At 44.2% G+C, this 21,689-nt stretch overlaps 1 protein-coding gene across 1 annotated transcript in view; it reads left to right on the plus strand.

The window, feature by feature from the left end:
* The first annotated feature begins 1,523 nt into the window (after positions 1-1,523).
* Positions 1,524-21,689, plus strand: part of primpol (primase and polymerase (DNA-directed)) — an 80,813-nt gene continuing 60,647 nt past the window's right edge. The window contains exons 1-2 of the mRNA XM_067982577.1: positions 1,524-1,609; positions 16,092-16,365. The gene's annotated coding sequence lies outside the window, so the exon portion shown is untranslated. The remainder of the gene's footprint in view (positions 1,610-16,091; positions 16,366-21,689) is intronic.

Here is a 21,689-nt window from a genome sequence, read left to right on the forward strand (position 1 = left end):
TTGATAGAGTAAATAAGGAGAAACTGTTTCCAGTGGCAGAAGGGTTAGTAAATCAGAGGACACAGATTTAAGGTGATCAGCAAAAGAACCAGAGGAGAACCAGAGGAAAAAAATGTTTACACGGCAAGTTGTTATGATCTGGAATGCACTGCATGAAAGGGTGGTGGAAGCAGATTCAATAATAACTTTCAAAAGGGAATCGGATAAATACTTGAAGTGGAAAAATTTGCAGGGCTAGGGGGAAAAAGCAGGGGAGAGGGACTAATTGGATAGCTCTTTGAAAGAGCCAGCACAGACAAGATGGCCCGAATGCCTCCTCCTGTGCTGTATCATTCTATGATTCTATGATTCTATTCATAGTGGGTGAGTCAAGTTTTCGGTAAAGGTTCCAAGAGAAGTATACCGCAATTGTCTCATCAAATAGTGCAAACTGAAAACCCCACATCTGGTCTGCATGTGTAGCACCAGCATTTGTTCCCAAATGCTAATGTTACTAATCATGGAATCAATCCATGCAATTGGAAAGCAAAATTAATATATTTGGAGCAGATTAACAATTTTTGAGTTTGATAATATAGTAAGCAAATTCTTTGGGCCTGTGTGTATATTGGTACAAGTTGAATTTTGTACAGCTAAATAAAAGCACAAAAGTAATGAAGTTCTTTTGTCAACATAGAAATAATTTGTGGAATTTCCATTGCGGCCTCACAGTTTGAGTTGGAGTCAAAATTCTGGCGCCACCTTGTGGTTAAATTGGTAAGAAGCACTGGGTTTGCTACTTGTAATATTCAATATACAGGTCAAAAAGAAAGAAGTAACTTATATTTATTTAGCACCTTTCACGATCTCAGATCACCCCAAAGCGCTTCACAACCAATGAAGTACTTTCTTCAAGTCACTGAACAATTAGTCAAACTGCCTCCACTCACAAACATTCAAGCTTCTTTTTACAAAGCGCCTTTCACTACCTGAGGACGTCCCAACACTTCACAGCCAATGAAATACTTTTGAAATGTAGTTACTGTTGTAATGTAGGGAAATACAGCAGTCAATTTATGTACAGCAAGGTCCCACAACAGCAATGAGATAAATGAGCAGATAAATCTGTTTTAGTGATGTTGGTTGAGGAATAGATGTTGGCCACTGGGAGAACGGCCCTGCTCTTCTTCAAATGGTGCCATGGGATCATTTACGTCCACCTGAGAGAGCAGACGGGGCCTCAGTTTGATGTTTCATCCAAAAGACGGCACCTCCGACAGGTCAGCATTTCCTCAGTACTGCATTGAAATGTCAGCCTTGATTACGTGCTCAGGTGCTAGAATAAGGCTTTAATCCACAACTTTCTCTCAGAGATGAGAGTGCTACCACCGAACCAGTTATGGGCCAGAAATTGCTTTTAAAATAACAGTGAGCCTAACTGCACTCACCGTTATTAGTGGCGAAATTGAAGAGCAAGTTCTGGCGACCACACACGCACAGTCAAACACTGGAAATCTGGAACTTGCTCCTCCTGGTTCGCGTTAAAGGGACCTCGCGGCTGCAATCAATGGGCCAGTGCCATCCTGCTGCACTTGCCAGCTGGAAGCAAATCAATCTCGTCACAAAACAGGTACGCTGAGTATTTTAGATCTAGTCTAAGTTTTAGTTTCGTGGTAAGTAGTATTAATGACTGCCAAACAACCTCTCAGGCACTAAAAATGAGCTTTTTAAAACGTGGAGTCTCATTACTCCTGATTTTAATAGTTTTTGGACATTTCAAAAAAAAATTTAATTGAAAACTTTTTCTTTCTGTCTCCTTTATCCGAGTCCTTTAATCTAACCCTCTCTTTGTTTTGCTTTCTCTATGTCATTTTATAATTCCTTATCGAGCAATCTGGCTTTTTAGTTTGCACGGTTTCTCTGTGAACTGCACTTCCTGGTTCTCACTGCGTGACTTGCTTCAAGCTGATTGGTTGAGGGCAGAGATCGCTCCTTTCACCTCCCCCACAGGTCCTAGCTTCCCGGGAGTTAACGCTGGACTGTCTTCAAGCTCACTATTCAAAGAAGTTGTTGCACAAAGTCCGCGCTAAGTTTGTGCGTGAGTATAAATCTATGGAGCAGTGAACGCCTTTCGGAGCAATTTATGGGCCATTAAATCAAGTACCACTTTATATTTCCTAAAGAATAATAGCCTGAGAAAATCAGTATAACAACATACAACAGAATAAGAGGAAAAAATAGATTACCCGTTGCATTTTCCTCAAAATTTTACAGAATATCAAGGTGTGCTAAAAATTCTTCAAATTTGTATGTGATTTTCCTTGTATTATTTTGAGCAGTACAAGAGAATTTTCTACATATTGATTTTCAACTTCATATTTAAAATGACCTAATATGTTATTATAAATCTCCAAACTACACCTGTGCAGCAATATTCATGTAAGGAAATGCAAATTATTGGACAAAATTATACACATTATTTATATATTGACAAAAGAACTTCATTACATCCATTTCTAAAATTTGCATTGTACCGATCCATTTTTTGCCCCAGTAATTTCCCTCCCTTTTTCCCTGTAGCTACCGACTATTGTTGGAGGACAGTTCCACAGGCCCCGGCAGCCCTCCAGTCCATCAGAAAAGTGACCATTCTTCATGTATGAACATTGACTATAAATATTAGCAAGCTATTCGACATTGCCGGTGAGCCCAATCCTGGCTCTCTCAACATCCACACATACACACACTTTCCAACAAGAGCCATTCAAATAACTACTTGCCACAGGCGACAATTAATGTTGTATTCAAACAACTACTTGCCTTAGTTATTGCCGTAGTCGGCAATATTGTTGTGTTTATATAGGATATTGTTATATATCCCTTTTGCCCTTATTGAGGTATTATAGGATATTGTCATATCTCTAATACAATTCAAGGAGTAGGGAAAACTGAAAAATGTCTGATCAATATTCTTTATTAAATCAAGTCAATGAGATAATAAAACATAACTCCTTACATGCAGGTTATATGAGATCCCCTATATATGAGACTCCATTCCCTAGCCACCGAATCCAGCACCCTTCCTGGCCACTGTCTGAGGCTGAACCAGACCGTTTGCAACATCACCGTCCTATTTGACCTTGAGGTGAGCTTCCAACCCCATATCCGCTCCATCACCAAGACCGCCCACTTCCACCGCCGTAACAACCGTATAAACTGGGCGACATGGACATGTTGGGCCGAAGGGCCTGTTTCCATGTTGTAAACTTCTATGATTCTATCATCCATTTCCGCCCCTGCCTCAGGTCCTGCTGCTGAAACCCTTATGCCTTTGTTATCTCTAGTCTTGACTATTCCAATGCTTTCCTGGCCAGTCTCCCATCTCCCACCCTCCATAAACTTGAGCTGATCCAAATCTCTGCTCCCTGTATCCTAACTTGCACCAAGCCCCATTCACCCATCACCCCTGTGCTCACTGACCTACATTGGCTCCCTGACCAGCAACGCCTCGATTTTAAAATTCTTATCCTTGTTTTCAAATCCCTCCATGGCCTCGCCCCTCCCTATCTCTGTAATTTCCTTCAGCCCTACAACCTTCCGAGATCTCTGCGCTCCTCCAATTCTGGCTTCTTGCGCATCCCCGATTCTCATCACTCCACCATAAGACCCTGCACCCCCTGCTGTGATAAGAAGGCAGCCGTGCCTTCAGCTGCTTAGGCCCTAAGCTCTGGAATTCCCTCCCTAAGCCTCGTCACCTCTCTTCCCTCCTTTAAGATGCTCCTTAAAACCTATCTCTTTAACCAAGCTTTTGGTCACCTGTCCTAATATCTCCTTATGTGGCTTGGTGACAAATTTTGTTTGATAACGCTCCTGTGAAGCATCTTGAAACATTTTACTACATTAAAGGCGCTATATAAATGCAAGTAGTTATTGTTGTTGAGGTATAGGTACCAATAATACTCACATACTTCAGGAAGTATCTTTTCTTTTCTGCTTACGCTCGCCTCAGAGAGGGAAAGATTGAAGAGTTCCTCCTTTTTTTCTTACTCTGAGATTCAGAATATCGTATTCTTATATGTTTCATTACTTAGGACAAATGTGGGTATCATTATGTCATCACTGCCTCCCTGTGTGTTTTCTGTTGTGTGTTGTGTATGCCTTTGATGTCTTATCTCTTCCAATCTTTTATCTTTCCAATCTCCACATGGCAGACCGGACAAAAAAGTAAAAGCCCATAGGATTCAGGGGAAAGTGGCTAATTGGATCCAAAATTGGCTCAATGGCAGGAAGCAAAGGGTAATGGTTTACGGGTGTTTTTGCGACTGAAAGGCTGTTTCCAGTGGGGTTCAAAAAGGCTCTGTACTAGGTCCCTTGCTTTTTGTGGTATATATTAATGATTTGGACTTGAATGTGGGGGGCTTGATCAAGAAGTTTGCAGATGATACAAAAATTGGCCATGTGGTTGATAGCGAGGAGGAAAGCTGTAGACTGCAAGAAGGTATCAATGGACTGTTCAGGTGGGCAGAAAAGTGGCAAATGGAATTCAATCCAGAGAAGTTTGAGATAATGCATTTGGGGAGGGCAAACAAGGCCAAGGACAATAAATGGGAGGATATTGAGAGGTGTAGGGGAACAAAGGGAACTTGGAGTACATGTCCACAGATCCCTGAAGGTAGCAAGACATGTAGATAAGGTGGTTTAAAAGGCATATGGGATACTTTCCTTTATTAGCCGAGGCATAGAATATAAGAGCAGGGAGGTTATGCTAGAACTGTATAAAACATTGGTTAGGCCTGAGTACTGTGTATAGTTCTGGTCACCACATTACAGGAAAGGTGTGATTGCACTAGAGAGGATACAGAAGAGATTTACGAGGATGTTGCTAGGGTTGGAGAATGTTAGCTATGAGAAAAGATTGGATAGGCTGGGGTTGTTTTCTTTGGAACAAAGGAGGCTGAGGGGAGATTTAATTGAGGTATATAAAATTATGATGGGACTAGGTAGAGTGGATAGGGAGGACCTATTTCCCTTAGCAGAGGGGTCAGTGATCAGGGGCATAGATTTAAAGTAATTGGTAGAAGGATTAGAGGGGAGCTGAGGAGAAATGTTTTCACCCCGAGGGTGGTGGGGGTCTGGAACTCACTGCCTGAAAGGGTGGTAGAGGCAGAAAACCTCAACTCATTTAAAAAGTACTTGGATGTGCACTTGAAGTGCCGTAACCATAGGGCTACGGACCAAGTGCTGGAAAGTGGGATTAAGCTGGATATCTCTTTCTCAGTTGGCACGGACATGATGGGCTGAATGGCCTCCTTCTGTGCTGTAACTTTCTATGATTCTATGATTCTAATCTTCATTGCAAAGGAAATGTATCTCTTATCTACACTGACTTCTTCACACTCCCTGCTGCTGTGATAAAATCCCTGTCTGGAACCGTTCTGTGCATCTAGAGTGTTTTAAACTCTCATTAATGTAATTAAAAGCCCATGGGATTAAATGGACAGTGGCAGCATGGATACAAAATTGGCTAGGGGACAGAAAGCAGAGAGTAGTAGTGAACGGTTGTTTTTCAACTAGAGGGAAGTATACAGTGGTGTTCCCCAGAGGTCAGTATTAGGACCACTGCTCTTTTTGATATATATTAATGACCTGGACTTGGGTATAGAGGGTATAATTTCAAAGTCTGCAGATAATATGAAACTTGGAAGTGTAGTAAACAATGTGGAGGATAGTAACAGACTTCAGGAGGACATAGACAGACTGGAGAAATGGGCAGACGCAAAGCAGATAAAATTTAACGCAGAGAAGTGTGAAGTGATGCATTTTGGTAGAGGAATGAGGAGAGGTAATATAAACTAAATGGTACAATTTTAAAGGCGGTGCAGGAACAGAGAGAGCTGGGAGTACACAAACTCAAATTTTTGAAGGTGGAAGGACAAGTTGAGAAGGCTGTTAAAAAAGCATATGGGAACCTGGGCTTTATTAATAGAGGCATAAGACACGATTTTAAAATAAATCTGGGGGTGCACTGGGGGCGGGGGGGGGGCAAATAAAATTGTGTTTTCAAGGAGCGGGCAGAAATCTAGGCTCCAACAGGCCGAAGAACCTTCTGGGTGCACACGCCGTTCTCAAACCCGCAAGTCCCGCGAGCAATTAAAGCTGGCGGGACGGTATTTAAAGCAGCAATTGTACTATTTTGAGTGGTTAAAAAATCCATAAATGCAATTAACTATGAAGGAAAGCGATTTCAACTCTGCCTCAATATGTTTCCCATGCTGTGATTCCCATGCTGCGGGTTGCTGCCGGCAGCCATTTGGACATGTGGCTACGAGAGCAGGTCAGAGGCTGGGTATTCTGCGGCGAGTGACTCACCTCCTGACTCCCCAAAGCCTTTCCACCATCTACAAGGCACAAGTCAGGAGTATGATGGAATACTCTCCACTTGCCTGGATGAGTGCAGCTCCAACAACACTCAAGAAGCTCGACACCATCCAAGATAAAGCAGCCCGCTTGATTGGCACCCCATCCACCACCCTAAACATTCACTCCCTTCACCACCGGCGCACTGTGGCTGCAGTGTGCACCATCCACGGGATGCACTGCAGCAACTCGCCAAGGCTTCTTCGACAGCACCTCCCAAACCCGCGACCTCTACCACCTAGAAGGACAAGGGCAGCAGGCGCATGGGAACAACACCACCTGCACGTTCCCCTCCAAGTCACACACCATCCCAACTTGGAAATATATCGCCGTTCCCTCATTGTCGCTGGGTCAAAATCCTGGAACTCCCTTCCTAACAGCACTGTGGGAGAACCGTCACCACACGGACTGCAGCGGTTCAAGAAGGCGACTCACCACCACCTTCTCAAGGGCAATTAGGGATGGGCAATAAATGCCGGCCTTGCCAGCGACGCCCACATCCCGTGAACGAATAAAAAAAATTTAAAAAAAATTTAAATGCCTGTTTGACAGGTGGGGATAATAGGTGATTTATTGCAGCAGGACACTCAGTTCTCTCAGACAAACTTTTGGCTGTGAGATCTTTGTGTTTAGACCAAAAATTCTTGGTTCCCAATCAGAATTGTGCTGTTTACATATATTTACCAACTTTTTGGACCCCCTCAAACCAACAGGGTTAGGGGGAGGGAGCGATGGCTGCATTCGCCAGTACACCCGAGGACGAGGAACATCACCATCCTCGCCAGGCACGACATGCACTTCTGCCACTTGTAGCTCCACAACACAGTGCTGCGCCACAGACACCTGCACAAGAGCACAGAGGGGAACAACAGAGGGACCGACGTCACAGGAGGCACTACCCCCAGTCAGAAGGGCTACAGACCGAGGCTCAGCTTCCTGGACCTCTCTGAGTGAGTCGCCAGGTGATCGCAGACATCTGCAGCCGCCTTCATGCCGAGCTGCTCCTAGCTGGGCTTGGTGGCATCTCATTACCCGTCGATGTTAAAGTCACCACTGCCCTCAACTTCTTCGCCTCTGGATCATTCCAGGGTGCCACCGATGACATCGCCAGGGTCTGTCAGTCGTCTGCCCACAAATGCATAAGGCAGGTCACCGACGGTTTGTTTTGCAGGGCCTCGCAATACGTCAACTTCCCCATGGACGACCTCAACCAGACAGAGAGGGCAGTGGGATTCCACACTGTAGCTGCCTTCCACCGGTGCAGGGTGTAATCGATTGCACCAATGTAGCAATCCAAGCACCTCCACACGAGCCAGGACTGATCATCAAAAGGAAGGGTTATCTCTGCATCAACGCTCAGCTCGTTTCTGACCACCGCAAAAGATTTCTTCACGTGTGTACAAGATTCCCTGGCAGCTGCCATGATTCGTTCATTCTGAGGGAATTCAACATCCCGGGCCTCTTCCATGCGCCAAACACCCTTAAGGGCTGGCTCCTCGGGGACAAGGGATACCCCCTGCACATGTGGCTGATGACACCTCTGAGGAACCCCATCAGCGAGCAACAGCATCGATACAACGACAGCTACATCATCACCAGGTCTGTAATTGAACATGCGATAGGGCTGCTGAAGATGCGATTTTGGTGCCTCGATTATTCTAGGGGAGTGTTTCGATACACACCAGCGAGAGGGGTTCGCATTATAGTAGTGTGTTGTGTCCTGCACAACAAGGCACAACAGAGAGGGGCACCGGTTGATGAGGCCCTTTGCCCTCATCCAGAATCCACATCTGCAATCAACATTAAGGAGAAGCAGCACCAGCAGGAGGAGGAGGAGGAGGAGGACTAACCCATGGACACAGCAAGGCCTCACCTGGCTGCTTGTGAGGCCAGGGAGTGACTCATATGTGAACAGTTCTCATAAGATCACAAAGTGAGAATAGTCCAGTCCTCACACCACCTGGAAAGAGCAGCGCCCACACCAGCCCCCCCGCCCCCCCACCCCCGCACAAAACAGTCCTGCAACTACACATGCACCCACTGTAAAGTCACCCACTGGGTGGCTTCAAGTGTTGCCTTTCATGATGAAGCTCATGAAAGGGCTCTATCACAAAAGCCAGTCAAGAATGGGCAAGACATGGCAGTAGTGGTGAGAATGATAACATTTAATGTGACTTTAACAAAAACAAAATATAAATGAAAAACATGACAGTCTGTCTGACACCCTTGTGCATACCCTTTGTGATCACAAAACCTTAGCCTTTCACTTCCTACTATTTCCACGTGGTGCATCCCCTGTGGCTACAGCAGAGGTAGTGGCAGGTTGCTCATGTCCATGGCCGGACTGCTTAGATGCTTTGGGCCTACGTCCTCTGGGTTTTGAAGCCCGTGAGGGCCCCTGCAAAGACTGCTGCACCTGCACCTGTGGAGGGGCTGACTTGGCCACCTGGAGAGGAGGCAGCATTGCGGATACTGGTTGAGCGGGGGGCAACGGGTGAGATGTGGGAGTGCTTTGAGTGGCGTCCCCACTTCCGAGTCCCCTTTCGCCATCACCCCTCTCCTGGGCCAGGGCCACATCACTCCTGCAATCCTGCTGGAAAACAGTTTGGAGGACATGTGCGATGCCTTGGAAGCCCAGTTGTAAAGTACCTGCCTGTCTGTTTAAGGCGGCAGAATATTGTCCGAGTGGCCGTTGTTAGGGCCTGAATGGACTCATTTGTGAGCCGTGCTTGAAGCTCAATGGAGGCTAGCCATCTCTCCATCGCAGACATTCGCGCACTTACCTGTAACACTATCTCAGACATTTCCGCAGTTACCTGCGACACTATCTCAGACATTTCCGCAGTTACCTGCGACACTGTCTCAGACATTTCCGCAGTTACCTGCGACACTATCTCAGACATTTCCGCAGTTACCTGCGACACTGTCTCAGACATTTCCGCAGTTACCTGCGACACTGTCTCAGACATTTCCGCAGTTACCTGCGACACTATCTCAGGCATTTCCGCAGGTACCTGCGACACTATCTCAGACATTTCCGCAGTTACCTGCGACACTATCTCAGGCATTTCCGCAGTTACCTGCGACACTATCTCAGACATTTCCGCAGTTACCTGCGACACTATCTCAGGCATTTCCGCAGTTACCTGCGACACTATCTCAGGCATTTCCGCAGTTACCTGCGACACTGTCTCAGGCATTTCCGCAGTTACCTGCGACACTGTCTCAGACAGTTCCTCAAGTCCATGTGACACTACCTCAGAGATTCCCTCCTGTACCTTTGCCACCATTCCACTTATGCAGGAGTTGGACTCCTCCATCCTCTGCGATATTGTGGACAGTGCGCATGGCACCTGTTCCAGTACCTCGCAAATGTGCTGCTGTCCCTCGATCATTCTCCTTTTAAAGGATGACCCCCGGGGTACAGCATCTGCATCCAGCTGAACAGAGCCTGGAGAGGAGTGCGCCCACCGATGTGGACTCTCCACAGCTACCCCTGCCACCAATGTCTGCTCGTGCTCACATGTGTGGTGACTCACCAGGTGCCAACTCAACCAACTGACTACTAGGACCCACTGAGGTGTGAGTATCTGCGCTGGTGGATGGCTCACTATGATGTGACAGTGCGCCCTCAGGGGCCAGGAGCTCCTCTGAGCTCTCCTTCGGTCGTTGAAGGGCCTGTAAGAGAACATAAGGCAATATTAAGCATCACCACAGATGTGTCATGTTGCGATGAGCATACTGAGGCCAAGCATTGTTAACATCAAGTCATGTTGTGTGTGATGAATGTTAAATTTGTGTCACCAGACGTTTGTGGGGTGCCAGTCTCGGCGTCCCCAACGGACAGGCACTCGAGGGTACGGCTGATCTCCAAGGCCTCCTCCTCCTGTGAGGACCACTATTTGTTGTGGCCCCACTTCAGTCTTCGCCCTCTTGTGAATTTTGCACTCTCTTCTCCTAGAAGGGGAGAAAGTGCAGATATGTGACTGAGTGAGTGAGGGTGAAGTGGTCAGCTGATGAATGCCTTGCTTTGAGTGAGGTTGACTGTGAATGAGATGCATTGGAGGGTGAGTATCAGACAAAGACACCACATTGGATCGAGATTGGGGTGAGTGGTAGTGGTGTGGTCACAAATGGGGAGGTGAGGATGGGCAGGTAAGTTGAGGATGAACCTTAAGTGGGTGTGAGGAGTGATGTGATGGAGTAGTCTTGGTAGCGCAGAATGATGTGGGGGGGTGGGGGCGGTGATGTGCAACACAGAATGGAGGAGAATCAATAAGTGTACTCACTTTTGCTGACCTAGATGGGTCATTGAAATGCTTCCTGCACTGGACCCAGGTGTGGGAGACGTTGCTGCTGCTGGAGACCTCTGCCACCTTGAGCCAGGCCTTCTTGGTGGCAGAGGCAGGGAGCTTCCTCCTATCGGCGGGTAAAATAGTTCCCTCCTCCTTCTCGCCCCGGCCAGCAGCACCTCAAGTGAGGCGTTGCTGAATCTTGGAGCAGCCTTGCCCATGTGCTGCTCCATTTTGTCGTCTTGCTCCTTGCTCCAGCAAAATCCATTGGAGCAATGGTCCTTTAAATCTAGGTGCTCCAGCTGACAGCCTGTCATGCAGATGTGCAGTCCACCCGCTGCACAGCTTTCAGACGGCAAACCTGGAAACAAGATTAATGGCCACCAATTAAGTCGCGATCACGTGGGGAACGTTAAGTTTTTATTATTCACGTCTGCCATGCGCCCATTGACTCCCCCCGCCCCCGCCATCCTGCCGCCTGATTAAAATCGGCCCATAGAGTACAAAAACAAGGAAGTTATGCTAAACCTTTATAAAACACTATTTAGGCCTCAGCTGGAATATTGTGTTCAATTCTGGGCACCACACTTTAGGAAGGATGTCAAGGCTTTAAAAAAGTACTTCAGTGGTTGTAAAGTGCTTTGGAACATCCCGAGGTCATGAAAGCCACTATATAAATGCAAGTCTTTCTTTCTTTAAAGCCAAATAGCTTATTCTATTTAATAATCTATACGTGCATATCCTTACAAGAAGCAGGACAGCTGGTTGGTTTACAGCCTGCACCCCACCTCCCCCAAAAGCAGTGATGTCACTTTAATTGCTGCCTTGGCTTGGACCAGCTAATTCAGCACATACTGGAAACCAATCCTGGGGGCTACTGCTTTGTTCTGCACTGGGCAGTGCTTTAATCCACAAGGCCATCAAGGAAGCTACTGATGTCACATTTCCAATATCATTACAAACTGCCTGTGCATGAAGTGAAACTAGAAAAAAAAAGCTCACCCAACCAACAGATAGTAGTTTTATTGAACAGATTGATTCAGTTAGTTCCTTTGAGTTAAACTAGATAAATAGCCAGCTAGGAACAACACAGCAGGTTACAGGACAAGTATAGACTGAGATGATCGAACATTCCAAGGTTTGCGGTGGGGTGGGGAACGTAATCTGTAGAGGGCAGTGGGGCAAGGTTGAATAGTAGAGATATGAGGATGGCTCAAATGAACTGGATTTGTGCATTATTACCTTTGAGGATCAGTGAGTAACTTTATTCAAAGGGAGAGATTGAGTGAGCGGAACACATTCCATGATATGGTAGGTTGTGTGTGGCTTAAGTAGGCTTGATGGCTTTTTCTCTTTCTAGACTTACGCTCACTTAGGCTCGAGGGGCCATAAGGCCTACTCCTGCTGCTATTTCTTATGTTCTTATCTTAGCTACACAAAACCAGATACTTATGAACCAATATAAATAAGCACTAATACATTATACAAAACGGTTGAAACAGGTGAAATAGAATTACATATGGTCCTTCATTTTTCTGGGACTTGTGCACATATTTCAATCCCAGAGGGTACAATAAACATGGAATTCATGTGGCAATAATTTGTTGAAGTGGGTCATGTTTTTAAATTGCATGCAGATGATTACTAGCTTTCTAAGCACAGTAACCATTAAAAGTACAACTATTCAACTTACTCTCGTATGAATTGAGATGCAAATGTTTTTCTTGAACTAACTGATTCATTATGTAGGTAGGTCCTTGACCATCTACTAATGAAAAACTAGATTTCTATCATTAAGTGATACTTGGAGGGTTCTCCGAGCATAATCCGATAGCAAGAATTCCGGTGCATCATACCATCCACTCTCCTGTACATAATTCTTAATCCAAGGACAAAATATCAAAAGAAAATCCTGATCCAACTATAAAATATCCCCCAATTATATTATTTAATGTTCAAAGACTAAACATAGCATCAAGTGCCACTCAAAGAATAGTATTGCTTACAATTCTAATTAGATTTCATGTGTAAAATATGTATTCTTTTGAAGAGTTTTCAAATATTTGTGTTTAAAACTGAATTGTTGAATGAATAGTTTAGTAAACTGTAGTACAATGGATTGTGAATTGACTATTTTTATCTAATGTTTATATTGGTAGGTTGATCCTTGTCTCCATAACAGGTGATTCATTGCTAGGTAACCTCTCTCTCTCCGCCTTTCCCTATTACAAGTGATTCACCTCTAGCTCTAACTTGTTTCTAAATCCTTTATGGATGATTCATCTCCAGGCTCCGGCCATTGTCTCTCTCCATTACAGGCAATTCATCTCTAGCCTATAACCTCTCTCTCCAGCTCCCCCGCCCCCATTACAGGTGGTTCATTTTTAGCATCTTTTTCACCCCATTGTAAGTGATTCATCTCCAGCCCCTCTCTCTCTCTCTCTTACAGGTGATTCATCTCTAGTTTATGGAATTAGGACTACTGTTTGTGTGGAGGATAAACTGACTGGTTGGGCCAAACAACTTGTTTCAATGTTATAATTCTATGTAATTATCTCTCTCCCTCCATTGAGTAATTCATCTCCAGCCTCTAACCTTTCTTCGCTCATAATAGGTAGTTCATCTTAGCCTCTTTTGCTCCCCAATGTAAATGATTCATCTCTAGCTTTTAACCTTTCTCTCGCCTGTTTCATTATGTGATCATAACAAGATAGACAAATTAGTGACACAAATAGAGATAAATGGGTTTGATCTAATAGCCATTACAGTGACATGGTTGCAAGGTGACCAAGGTTGGGAGTTAAATATTCCAGGGTACTTAACATTTCGAAAAGACAGGCAGAATGGAAAAGGAGGTAGCGTGGGGTAGCCCTGATAATACAGGATGTCATAAGAACAGTGGTGAGAAAGGATCTTGGCTTGGAGGATCAGGGAGTAGAATCAGTATGGGTGGAAATAAGAAATAACAAGGGGCAGAAAACACTGGTGGGAACAGTATATAGGCCCCCTAACAGTAGCTATACCATTGGACAGAGTATTAATAAGAAATAATAGGAGCTTATAACAAAGATAATGCAATAATCGTGGGGGACTTTAATCTTCATACAGACAGGACAAATCAAATTGGCAAAGGCAGTCTGGAGGACAAGTTCATGTATTCGAGACAGTTTCCTAGAATAATACATCATGGAACCAACCAGGGAACAGGCTATTTTAGATCTTGTATTGTGTAATGAGGCAGGATTAATTAGTAATCTCACAATAAAGGATCCTCTGGGGAAGAGTGATCATAATATGATAGAATTTCACATTGAGTTTGAGAGTGACATACTTAAGCCCAAAACTAGAGTCTTAAACTTAAATAAAGCCAAATACATGGGTATGAGGGGCAAGCTGGCTAAGGTAGATTGGGAAATTAGATTAAAAGGTATGACAGTAGATAAGCAATGGTAAACATTTAAAGAAATATTTCAATATTCTCAATGAATATTCATTCCATTGAGAAGTAAAAACTCCACAGGAAAAGTGATTCATCCGTGGCTACCTACATAAGTTAAGAATAGTATTAGATTAAAAGACTAGGCCTATAATGCTGCCAAGAAGAGTAGTAAGCCTAAGGATTGGGAGAGTTATTGAAACCAGCAAAGGACGACCAAAAAATTGATAAAAAGGAAGAAAATAGAATATGAAAGTAAACTGGCAAGAAATATAAAAACGGATTGTAAGAACTTCTACAAGTACGCAAAATAGGAAGAGAGTAGCAAAAGTAAACATTGGTCTCTTAGAGGCTGAGACAGGAGAAATTATAATGGGGAATCAGGAAATGGCAGAGACATTAAAGAAATATTTTGTATCTGTCTTCACAGTAGAAGACACAAAAAGCGTACCAGAAATAGTGGGGAACCAAGGGGCTAATGAGAATGAGGAACTAAAGTAATTAATATCAGTAGAGAAAAAGTACTGGAGAAACTAATGGAATGAAAAGCTGATAAATCCCCTGGACATGATGGCCTACATCCTAGGGTACTAAAAGAGGTGGCTGCAGAGATAGTGGATGCATTGGGTATGATCTTCCAAAATTCCTGGATTCTAGAACGGTCCCAACGGATTGGAAGGTAGCAAATGCAATCCCGCTTTTCAAGAAAGGAGGGAGAGAGAAAACAGGCCAGTTAGCCTAACAACAGTTGTCGGGAAAATGCTGGAATCCATTATTAAGGAAGTGGTAACGGTACTTAGAAAATCATAATATGATTAGGCAGAGTCAACATGGTTTTATGAAAGGGAAATCGTGTTTGACAAATTTATTAGAGTTTTTTGAGGATGTAACTAGCAGGGTAGATAAAGGGGAACCAGTGGATGTAGTATATTTGGATTTTCAAAAAGCATTCGAAAAGCTGCCACATAAAAGGTTGTTACACAAGATAAGGGCTCATGGGATTGGGGGGAATATATTAGCATGGATAGAAGATTGGTTAAAGGACAGAAATCTGGTTAAAGGACAGAAAACAGTGAGTATGGATAAACTGGTCACTTACAGGTTGACAGGCTGTAACTAGTGGGGTGCCGCAAGGATCAGTGCTTGGGCCTCAGCTATTTACAATGTATATTAATGATTTAGATGAAGGGACCGAGTGTAATGTCTCCAAGTTTGCTGAAAATACAAAGTTAGGCGGGATATTAAGCTGTGAGGAGGACACAAAGAGCCTGCAAAGGGATATAGACAGGTTAAGTGAGTGGGCAAGAAGGTGGCAGATGGAGTATAATGTGGGGAAATGTGAGGTTATTCACTTTGGTAGGAAGAATTAAAAAACAGAATATTTTTTAAATGGTGAGAAATTATTAAATGTTGGTGTTCAGAGAGATTTGGGTGTCCTGGTACAAGAAACACAAAAAGTTAGCATGCAGGTACAGCAAGCAATTAGGAAGGCAAATGGCATATTGGTCTTATCTCTGCAATCTCCTCCAGCCCTACAACCCTCCGAGATCTCTGCGTTCCTCCAATTCTGACCTCTTGTGCATCTCTGATTTGAATCACTCCACCATTGGTGGCTGTGCCTTCAGCTGCCTAGGCCCTAAGCTGTGGAATTCCCTCCCTAAACCTTTCTGCCTCTCGACCTCTCTCTCCTCCTTTAACACGCTTCTTAAAACCTACCTCATTGACCAAGGTTTTGGTCCCCTGTCCTAAAGTCTCCTTATATAGTTCGGTGTCAAATTTTGTTTGATACAGCCAATGAAGTATTTTTGAAGTGTAGCCACTCTTGTAATGTAGAAAATGTGGCAGCCAATTTTGTGCAGAGCAAGGTCCCACAAACAGCAATGTGATAATGACCAGATAATCTGTTTTTAGTGATGTTGGTTGAGGGATAAATACTGGCTAAACTCCCCTGTTCTTCTTCAAAATAGTGCAATGCGATCTTTTGCGGCCACCTGAGAAGGCAGACGAGACCTCGATTTAACATCACATGCGAGAGACGGCACTTCCGACAGGGCAACACTTCCTTAATAGTGCACTGTAATGTCACCTTCGATTTTGTATGCAAGTCTCTGGAGTGGGGTTTGAACCCATGACCTTTATGATTCAGAGGCAAGGGTGTTGCCACTGAGCAGCAGCTAACACCATAGATTAGGATAAACTTTTCTGACGTGGGGGAGGAAGAATTGGCAAGATCAATTGCAGGTAAGAGGACTTGCCTTGTACAAAAGTAACTGGGTGTGCAAATCAGTGCGACCATCTTCAAAGCAAGATAAATGTTGATGGGGCCAAGATATAAACACCCAAGATCTCCTGCATTTTTGGAGCACTGATTAGAGAATCTTGAAGGTTTCATAACTTGGTTACATAATATATTGGACTTCACTCACTTTGGAGGTGAATCAGCTGGAATATTGCCTACTGGTAAGTTTTAAATCTAATGACTTAATACTAGTAATGATGTTAACTAAATTTGCAATCAGTGTTGATTTTGCTGATGTAGGGGGCAGTCTCCAAACAATTGTGTGTGCAAAGTTGACAATTGTAAGTCATTCAAGCAAATTTCTCAGAATTTAAGGATATTTCAGTCAAGTGTATATCATTCTTCAACCTATACCAGAGATCATCTCAGAATGATCTTCAGGTCAACATACTTTATTAAAAAAAAATGTGAATTTTGTACTCGTAAAAGTGAGAGAAATCATGGCTGGGGAATAGATCACTTTCCATTTTAGGCACTCCCAGGTTAGATAGACTATGATTAGATGATCTACTCTGCGCAGGGTGCTTACATCCAACTTGCAAGAATGCCCTTACTCCACCAATGCGACAATTTTTCATCTCCCATACCAGTCATCTGGAGTTTGAGTGACATTGTCAATTTAAAATGTTAAATTAGGTGAAGTTTTGCACTTTGGGCTAGGTACTGGATTGAGACTTCCCAAACACATTTCATTTCAGACTCTATATTTTAGGCTTTAACACAAGATATTTCCTTAGATTCAGTGACATTGGGCACATTTGAAAGCAGATCTCACATGCTCTATGAATCAAAGTGTGCTTTTATCTGCCTGATATCTAGGTAAATGTAGTCAGACCAAGAGGTCACAGAGAACTCTCATTATTATATTCTAACATACTGGAATATCTGATTTTATCTTTGTTGGGTGGAATATACAATCTATCAAACTGCAACTCATGTTACAAACCAATATACAGGTTTATTGAATATTAAAGACAGTATAGATTTACAGTAAATAGTCTTCACTATTTTTAACGGCATGTGTGCATAACCTAGTGGTTATTAGCAATTCAGATTAGCTAATTCTAGATTAGCAATTCATAAGGGTAAGAGTTCAAATCCCACCACGGCAAGTTGTGAAATTGATGTTTTGAGGGCTGACATCAGCAAAAATTATGAAAGCTGCCAAACAGTCATAAAACCTCACCTGTTGCACTAACGTCCTTCAGGGGAGGTAACCTGCCACCAGTAATCAGTCTGGTCTACACATGATTCTCAGTCCCGCACTATATGGTTAATGTAATGCATCCTGAACAAATGCTGTCTTGCCAGTGTCACCCACATCCCAAGAACAAATTAAAAAAAACAATGGCACTTCCCCTCTGCGTTCAAAATAAAACTACCTCTTGAAATAGGGCTGCTTATTTCTTACATGGCTGTCAGTTACCATAAAGCTTTCTGACTGCTTCAGACGGACTGCTTTGTGCAATACCATTTAAGTTATAGCTCCAAAATCCTTTGTATATACCCCAGAACAAAAAGGGCATTTAGAAATTATTTGTCATATCTAAATTAGCTGGTCAGCCATTTACAGGATTCAAAACTGCATTTACTCAAATGTAGCTCCCAAACATGTACTGTAAACAGCACAAGATGCTTGTATTTGAACTGAATACCTTGACCAACTGATCTGTTCCAAATGGGATCCAAGATGAATGGCCATCTCATTACAGGAACAATCCAATTGATGTGAATTAATTCAGAATAGCCGCAGCAAGCAAGTAAACATTCACTTGACAGTGCTTTCGGCATGCCAGACCATAATGTATATTCTCTGCAGCTTTCAGAAACTAACAGTATCCAATTTTAACTTTAGGTGTGTCCCACCTTCACAGCCAGCAAATTAACGTCCTTCATTGTCAATGTGGGCCAGGTTCCAGAGGTGTGTCTAATACATAGCACTACCTAATCCCTTGCGTCAGTGTATGTCTGTAATGATGCCTCGGTCCAAGGAACAGATCTTTGCAAACACCAACAAAAGCCATTCAGCCTTCCATAGATGGCAGAAAACTTTAGGTAACCCCAAAACAGAAACTGTCACTTACTCCTTAGTCATGCCCACAAAAAGGAGTTACTTTTTTTTCCTCTGCTGGTATTCCCACAGTGGACATGGATTGTCATTACATGAGACTGGAATTCTCCTTTGTAAATACACTTTTGAAAGAAAAATTTAGTTTCATTTCATTTTAGCTTTACATGAGCCTTTAGACACTGAAGTGTTCCTCTCACTTTAGGTCCACATCAAGATCTGCCTCGCATTGGGCTTCCACTCACATTCTATTTTTCCCCCCACACACATTAAAATGTATTGCTAATACACATTTTGATCCAGTCTCTTCAAATGTGTTAGTATTAATGTTTCCATTTAATTGTTTCATTGTGAGCTTTGGAGTTGATTTCAGGAACTTATAGATTTTAAAATATTGGGGTGATTTACCATTGCATTGTTTGGGTGCTAAGGTGGAGTGGATCGTCCATACGTTGTAGAATCTACCCGATTTTCAACCCATACAACAGACGGGTGATCCGCTCTGCCAAGCAGTAGGGTTGCCGATCCTCCCAGATTGCCTGGGAGTCTCCTGGAACGGACGATCAAGCTCCCGGGCGCTTCTGCTGGCGACCCGGTTAGGGCAAAAAGTTGATGTTTCAGGTTTGGATCCTTCCAGAGCTCTAAGGAGTGTTTTCAGAGTTTTATGTTTTTGTTTCATCAGTTTCAATGCCTGGAAAACCCCTAGATAGAAAATCATGCAGTCCCGTGCAGAAGAACATAAATGAAAATGGGAAAGGTATTTGTGCATGTGAAGTCTCAACGAACCATAACTCACCCATAACGTACTCCAACAAAACTCCAGAGCATTTACCGGGAAATGTTTATGCAGACAGATTTGAAGATTTCATTGAATGTCAAGTGACCAAACCTCCAGAATTAGGTCCAACCAGAGTTGGCAACCCTACCAGGGGATGAAGTTAAACATTATCCCCTTTCAAACCTCAACTTGCCGTACTCATTTATTTTTTCTGCTGCTACATATTTATATATTTAGCTTGATTACTAGTCTCTTGCTCTAAAAACATTTACATTCTATTTTTAAAATAACACCAACATCTTTTTGCAGAGCTAAAAGTTTTTGGTCAGCTGGCAAAAGAAAAATACAGAACTACTCAGCTTTGTCTTTTTTTTTAATTCATTCATGGGATGTGGGCGTCACTGGCGAGGCCAGCATTTATTGCCCATCCCTAAATGCCCTTGAGAAGGTGGTGGTGAGCCGCCTTCTTGAACCGCTGCAGTCTGTGTGGTGAAGGTTCTCCCACAGTGCTGTTAGGAAGAGAGTTCCAGGATTTTGACCCAGCGACAATGAAGGAATGGTGATATATTTCCAAGTCGGGATGGTGTGTGACTTGGAGGGGAACGGGCAGGTGGTGTTGTTCCCATGTGCCTGCCGCCTTTGTCCTTTTAGGTGGGAGAGATCGCGGGTTTGGGAGGTGCTGTCGAAAAAGCCTTGGCGAGTTGCTGCAGTGCATCCTGTGGATGGTACACGCTGCAGCCACTGTGCGCCGGTGGTGAAGGGAGTGAATGTTTAGGGTGGTGGACGGGGTGCCAATCAAGCGGGCTGCTTTGTCCTGGATGGTGTCGAGCTTCTTGAGTGTTGTTGGAGCTGCACTCATCCAGACAAGTGGAGAGTATTCCATCACACTCCTGACTTGTGCCTTGTAGATGGTGGATAGGCAGCTCACCTCCACCTTCTCAAGGGCAATTAAGGATGGGCAATAAATGTCGGCCTCGCCAGCGACGCCCACATCCCATGAACGAATAAAAAAAAAAAGGCTTTGGGGAGCCAGGAGGTGAGTCACTCGCTGCAGAATACCCAGCCTCTGACCTGCTCTTGTAGCCACAGTATTTATGTGGCTGGTCCAGTTAGGTTTCTGGTCAATGGTGACCCCCAGGATGTTGATGGTGAGGGATTCGGCAATGGTAATGCCGTTGAATGTCAAGGGGAGGTGGTGAGACTCTCTCTTGTTGGAGATGGTCATTGCCTGGCACTTATCTGGCGCGAATGTTACTTGCCACTTATCAGCCCAAGCCTGGATGTTGTCCAGGTCTTGCTGCATGCGGGCTCGGACTGCTTCATTATCTGAGGGGTTGCGAATGGAACTGAACACTGTGCAATGATCAGCAAACATCCCCAATTTCTGACCTTATAATGGAGGGAAGGTCATTGATGAAGCAGCTGAAGATGGTTGGGCCTAGGATACTGCCCTGAGGAACTCCTTCAGCAATATCCTGTGGCTGAGATGATTGGCCTCCAACATCCACTACCATCTTCCTTTGTGCCAGGTATGACTCCAGCCACTGGAGAGTTTTCCCCGATTCCCATTGACTTCAATTTTACTAGAGCTCCTTGGTGCCACACTCGGTCAAATGCTGCCTTGATGTCAAGGGCAGTCACTCACGCCTCACCTCTGGAATTCAGCTCTTTTGTCCATGTTTGGACCAAGGCTGTAATGAGGTCTGGAGCCGAGTGGTCCTGGCGGAACCCAAACTGAGCATCGGTGAGCAGGTTATTGGTGAGTAAGTGCCGCTTGATAGCACTGTCGATGACACCTTCCATCACTTTGCTGATGATTAAGAGTAGACTGGTGAGGTGGTAATTGGCCGGATTGGATTTGTCCTGCTTTTTGTGGACAGGACATACGTGGGCAATTTTCCACATTGTCGGGTAGATGCCAGTGGTGTAGCTGTACCGGAACAGCTCGGCTAGAGGTGCGGCTAGTTCTGGAGCACAAGTTATCAGCATTACAGCCAGGATGTTGTCGGGGCACATAGCCTTTACTGTTTCCAGTGCACTCAGCCGTTTCTTGGTATCAGGTAGAGTGAATCGAGTTGGCTGAAGACTGGCTTCTGTGATGGTGGGGATATTGGGAGGAGGCAGAGATGGATCATCCACTCAGCACTTCTGGCTGAAGATGGTTGCATATGCTTCAGCCTTGTCTTTTGCACTCACGTGCTGGACTCCGCCATCATTGAGGATTGGGATGTTTACAGAGCCTCCTCCTCCTGTTAGTTGTTTAATTGTCCACCACCATTCACGATTGGATGTGGCAGGACTGCAGAGCTTTGATCTGATCCGTTGGTTGTGGAATCGCTCAGCTCTGTCTATAAGCATGTTGCTTCTGCTGTTTAGCATGCATGTAGTCCTGAGTTGTAGCTTCACCAGGTTGGCACCTC

Source organism: Heptranchias perlo, chromosome 4, assembly GCF_035084215.1.
Source record: "Heptranchias perlo isolate sHepPer1 chromosome 4, sHepPer1.hap1, whole genome shotgun sequence".
Lineage (NCBI taxonomy): Eukaryota > Metazoa > Chordata > Chondrichthyes > Hexanchiformes > Hexanchidae > Heptranchias > Heptranchias perlo.